Below are 6,000 nucleotides of genomic sequence, written 5' to 3'. Positions count from 1 at the left end.
GACGCGAGGCAAGGGTTTCCAAAGTGCCCGATAGTGTATCCGTCGAGACCCGCGCGGCTCGAGCGTCGCGAGATGCCGGTGTTATTATATGGACACCGTATAAAGTTTCCTGCCGCCCGCGTCCGGCTGCTTTTCGTCAAAAAGAGAAGCCCCGCGACGGCCGCGATACGCGCCTTTCGGACTTTTTCTTACATTCGGCCCGTTTGACACTTGATAGCGCCAGGCGGGCCTATTAGGGCGTGTATTAGAATATCTACGCAATGCGTACGTATTTACTCATATACACACGCGACATACGCGCACGCGTATGTAGAGAGATACATAGGATGACGTAGGCAGGCATGGACACGTGGTGCGGGCACGCGGGTGTGGGATACGAGGCCCCACGAAACATTCTCTTTCTTCTTCTTCTTCTCTTCTTCTTCTTCTACGTCTTCTTCGACGTCGAGGAGTCGTTTCTTGCCGCCGTCCGCGTCCGTCAGATATGATCTTTCCCGTTTGATAAATCACTACCGGAAATTCCGACAAAAAAAACCATCGCTCTCTCTCTCTCTCTTTCCTTCGCGCTCTAAATGTTTAATTGGTGAGTATCCGTTAGAACGTTCTTTTCCTTGCGAGGGAAAACTTCGTTGTTTCTAGTATTATAGTTTTACTTGTATTTTATCCTATGTTGAATTCTCTTTATGTGTCAATTTACCGTATATTGTACGATATATATATATATATATAGTAAAAAGAGTTTATCTTAAATAAAATGTCTTAAAAATATCTTAAACATAACATATTCGCGGTATCGTGTATATGTTCTTATGATTATAAAGCGCTTTTCACTTTTCATTATCTCATCATTTCGTATCGAAGATAATAATGTGATTTTGGCAAATTCGCATAAAAGTTTCCATTTTTTATTTCTCTCTATTTTAGAAGAAAACGACATTTCTTGCTAAGAGAGATCATTTTATATATTTTATTATAATATACATATAGTTTGCAGCATATATATATATATATATATTTATATTTAATTATATTATTATTAATTATACATAAATCCATACGTATTTTTTATTTAAGATCTTTCGTATACAGATATATATGTAAATATCAGATATAGTAAGCTAATGTCAATCATATATATACTGTTATGTATTTTAATTCCCTTAAACTTACTATTCGTTGCTCCTGTCTTTGTTCTTCGAGTTTAATACCGCCAAGGCTCGTCCCGTTGATACTTCAACAAAATCAGCTTTCACAATGATCTCAGAATTCTATCTATCTGTCAGTTCATTGTGAAAACCAGTTTTGTCTTAATCGCCGGCGATGATTGCAATTTCATCCTAGTTTAATAGCATCGTCCTTAATCTGTAAGATGATATATTCTAAGATTATATTTATTAATTAAAAATATGTTTATATGATATGTTAAGCTTGATAATCTCGAATTGTTCAAAGATTATTGGGAGATTTTTTTTTTTTTTTTTTCTACAAGAATGCATTTCAATAGTTGTTCTCCGTATTCCTCCATTTTTCGCGTCGCGCGCGCCTGTCAACGGTCCTGAAAATAGAAAAAAAAACGGATCAGTTGCGACAAATTAGGAAAGAAGAAGAAGAAGAAGAAGAGGAAGAAAAGCAGAGAAGAAAAGAGAAGTAGAAAGAGGACTTCTCTGCGTCGTTTACGTGGCTTTCACTTCTGCGGATTTTTAAAGTAGGGCGCGACGGATGGCCGATGCCCTCGGGGCAAAGAGACGTTCTTACCGGGCCTCGAATTTCTGTGAACGTCCTAAAATAACAGGCAGACGTGTGCCAGACGTTGCCGAAAATCGTAATTTCGAGAATCGGTCACCCTTCGTGTCCGCCCGCCCTTCTCGTTGTCTGCTTGTGTCTTAAGTCCCCTTTCGAGGGAATAAAGAAGAATAGCGATACACGAACGATGCATTTGTTACAGGAGGGTATGCAGGATGATACACTCTTTAATATGCGTTTCCCCAAATAATATATTCCTCACCTTTGTTTCGTGCACACATCCCGTGTCACACTCGATAATGAGTCAGCTAAGATTTTGAGAGATCCGTAAAAAAAGCACAAAAATTAATGGACTATATTAGATTCAAGTGCGAAAACATTTTATTCTGTACTTTATAAATCGTCGCCTCTCTAAGGTTCGAACGGGAGGGAACGGATGCGAGTGCTCGTCCGTCGTCAACATATCTTTAAGAGATCATTAGAAAATATGTCAATAAATCGGACTCTAACGTTTGTCACAAGAGTCTGACAAAATAAATATTAATTTCACAACATAATAAAGCGGAATTCGAAGAAAAGATTATAAAATACGAAGAAATCAAAATAAAATTAATCGAAATTAATTACAAATATTACGTATAGCAATAATTAAAGCAATATAACAATGAAACAATTAAAGACGCATTGTTCGTGGATTTCGACATAAAAATTAAAAATCAATACTTATTTAATATGCATAATTTTTTATTACCGATCCGCGTTTCGTTACCGAGATATTTTTTTACATCTTTAATAAAATTATGATAATATTTGTACTCTTTGAAAATAAATCGACGCGTTCGGAATGTTAGACGTACGGAAAGCGGTGTCGCTGGACAGGTCAAACATCACACGGGCCGAACACGATGACCTCGAGGAATGCGAGGAACGATGATCAGTGATATTTAAACTCCCATCGATCCTTAATCGACAGATCTACTTGGGAGGTTCTCATCGTACCAGCGGGGAATAAGTTATAAAGCGATTTAAAAACCGATGCTTAACATCCTCTCGCGCGCAGATGAATAAAAGGTTTTTTACATAAACGCGTATATTATCGCGTGTCTGTTAATTCCTTAAATGTTCGCATAGCAATGCGGCACCTGTGCATTCCTTAACCCGCGGTTAGTTTCTCTTAATATTTCTCAATTCAATCATAATGATTTTGTAATCCTTATTTTCATACAATTGGCTTTATCGTAACAATTATCAATTATATTAATATTAACATTAATTTAATTATAATCTTTCTCAGAAAAGAGAAGGGTGATAAATTTATTTTTTCTTTATACAAATGATACAGATTATTTATGACTTAAGTGGATTAGTCGATTAATTTGTCAGACTTTTTTTTTTTTTTTTTTTTTTTTAAGATTAATCTATTTTAAAAGCTTAATTTTTCGAACGCACGGATACAAAGTAAACGCGGATGAACGCGATCTTACGATTCATCATGGCTTTGCTACTGGACAGTAAACATTCGTAAGGGTCCATCGCGGTATACACATTATTTTAAACGTGCTTTATCGGTCTGCCGATAAGCGCGGCGGCAGTTACACGGAGTCCTGATAAAGATACGCCGCGACCTCCCGACCCGCTGGCTATATCCCATGGGAGAAAAACATCAGCGAAAAGAGGAAGGAACGCGTGCGAGGATTCGATCTTCATTTCTTTCCAAAAGTACTTTAAAGAGAGTACCAAAAGCATCACTGCTTAATCCTAATTAATGACGATTATTTCGTTGCCGCTGAATCGATAATCATTAAATGAAGATGTAGATAGTTGACAATACTCCTGCTTCACAATCGACTTTAATAAATGTTATCTTTTGATAATAATAAATTTAATGTACAGAGTTTAAATGTCAAGACAATTTATGTTCTCTCCTTTTCTCTTAGAATGTAATTTTTTTTTTTTTTTATACGAAGAAAAAATTAATTTCGAATTTTTTGTAGAACCTACGACTGAAAAGGCTTATCCAGTGACTTTTGGGAGCCAGGACGTTTGCGATGATCTGCAACGAGACTTCGGGCTGTCATCCCGTACACATCTTTCTTGAACGGTGTTCACTGTTTTCCATCTCAATATTTCTGCGGGCAGAGTACATATAGCGGGGGAGTGCATTGAAAGGGGAGTACGACGTATCGTAATGTCGATATCTCGTAATAGCGTGCACCGCCGACCGGTTCGCCCACTGATTACGCCGTGCGTTGGATCCTTCCGAGAATCCGGCCGCCGCTTTTATCTAATTAACGCGGTCAGATCGGTTGCGACGGTTATCCGACGTTCTCGAACGATCGTAAAACTTAACGAGCGAGGATCGCCGGAACATATCGTAATGTACGCACGCGAAGTTGCCGGCTGTTATCGAGATTGCGCGTTATCGCCTTGCGAAATGTTGTCTGATAATCCTTTTCACGGATAAATGAAGGATCGCAGAAAGATTATCGGAATAATTCTTCAACGAATATCGAATCAATGTATCGTAAATTAAATTATTCGGATGGATAAATCTATTTCCCTTACGTTCACGCTTTTACTGAGAATAATTGTTGTAATTATCACTTGAACGAATAAAATTGAATACATCTAACGACATTCAAGAGACGCGTAATGATTAATTCGTATCAATAAAAAAATGTTTAAGAGACTGAATAGATATTCGTTATATCCAGAGAACAATAGAAAATATGAAAATAGATAATGAAAGAGGGTAAGCACGTTTAATAATTAATTACAAATGTAATAAACGTGAAAAATTCATATATAATTATTATTATTATTTATATAACAAGACATTTTATTTCTTTATCAATAGAGAAAAGATAAATGAAGAAAAAAAATTAAAATATATTTATTTCCAGCAATTATAAAATACAAGTTTGGCCACGCAGGAATTGAAATTTTATATAATAAAAAAGAAATAATCATAATGGCGACTGTGTCGATAATTAATCTCTGGGAAAACAGCCGGTATATTTAATGATATATGGTATATCTAAGGATACACTCTGTACCGACAGAATGCAAGTTACCGATTGTAAGTAACGTGAAATCTCTACATGATCATCAATCATAGATCCTTATGTAAGTTCTCTGCGTTACCGACCAGATATTCTGCATGATCCACTCAGTGCTTGAACGTTTTTTTACCGTATATAATGCATAGTATGAAAAAAAAAAACTTATTATGTAAAAGTTTGTTAAACAAATTTCTTTTTTTCCTAACACAAACCAAAAGATGTTACAAGTCTGGGGAAAAAAAAAAAAAAAAAAAAACAGTGTCAAATTTATATATCAAGAGAATTCCGTTAAAAGACATCTTTTATATTTCTCTCGTCAAATTTATAAATATAAATGTTTATACATTCAAAATATTTTTTTTCGAAAATAGTTCTATTCTTTATTGCCTTTTTGTAAAGGTTTGAAAGGGATTAGACTCTGAACTCGGAAAATTTCGATATATTAGTCTAGACGCGTATATGAAAATAATTCTTATATTTTCTCACGATATAATGATACGTAAGGTCTTAATATTTTGCGTCTCCACATCATCAAGATCCGAGCTCACCGAAATTTATACCGGTTTTTAATCTCGCGCGAACCGCCTCGTGCGAAAGGGCGTAGTAGTAAGCGGAAGAGGCGTAAAAGTCATTCAGTCCAGCGGCGAGCCATTGATAGAGGCGACGAAGCGAGGTCAGCTATTTGTACGCGTGACAGACCCCTCCGGAGAATCTCGCGCACGCACGCACGCACGTACGCACGCACTCGCTCGGGTTGGGTGTATATGTGCGTGACACATCCGCGTCGCGTTGCGTGGCGCGATTCGATTCCGGAGCTCGATACAGTGGTCGAAAAAAAATCCGACAAAAAAGATATTGGGATATTATCTGAGTGAGTCTCATTAGAGCCCGATCGTTATTCACTCGATACATCACGCATCTTCTTTTCACTTTACACGAACGTTTACACAGCTGTCGAACCGCCGCATTGATATCTGAAAGATAGAGATTCTCGTTGTCTCTAGTTTTTTTTTTCCCCCATAATTCCATATATTTGCAATTGTGCCTATTCTGCTTATATGTATATAGATGTAACGGTTGATTAAAAAATATTTCAATTTTTTAGATATCTTTTAAAGATCTCTTAGATTTTTACGTTGTTTGAAAGATTAACCATTTGCAATTGTCGCTCTTTGTTAACGATATTTGCAATATC

General features: G+C 36.6%; 1 long non-coding RNA gene across 2 annotated transcripts in view; it reads right to left on the bottom strand.

Moving 5' to 3' along the window:
• Window positions 1–1,019: 1,019 nt before the first annotated feature.
• The window catches only part of LOC138937697 (uncharacterized), a 39,494-nt gene continuing 34,513 nt past the window's right edge, over window positions 1,020–6,000 (bottom strand). The window contains exon 4 of one of the 2 annotated variants that reach the window (XR_011447552.1): window positions 1,020–1,555. This is a non-coding gene — a long non-coding RNA (uncharacterized lncRNA). The remainder of the gene's footprint in view (window positions 1,556–6,000) is intronic. The other variant, XR_011447554.1, reaches the window with a different exon arrangement.

Source organism: Polyergus mexicanus, unplaced genomic scaffold (genome assembly GCF_030449975.1).
Source record: "Polyergus mexicanus isolate NDT 795.1 unplaced genomic scaffold, iyPolMexi1.0 SCAF_11, whole genome shotgun sequence".
Classification (NCBI taxonomy): domain Eukaryota; kingdom Metazoa; phylum Arthropoda; class Insecta; order Hymenoptera; family Formicidae; genus Polyergus; species Polyergus mexicanus.
Note: the sequence above shows the minus strand (reverse complement) of the source record. Positions and strands in the feature narration are given on the sequence as shown.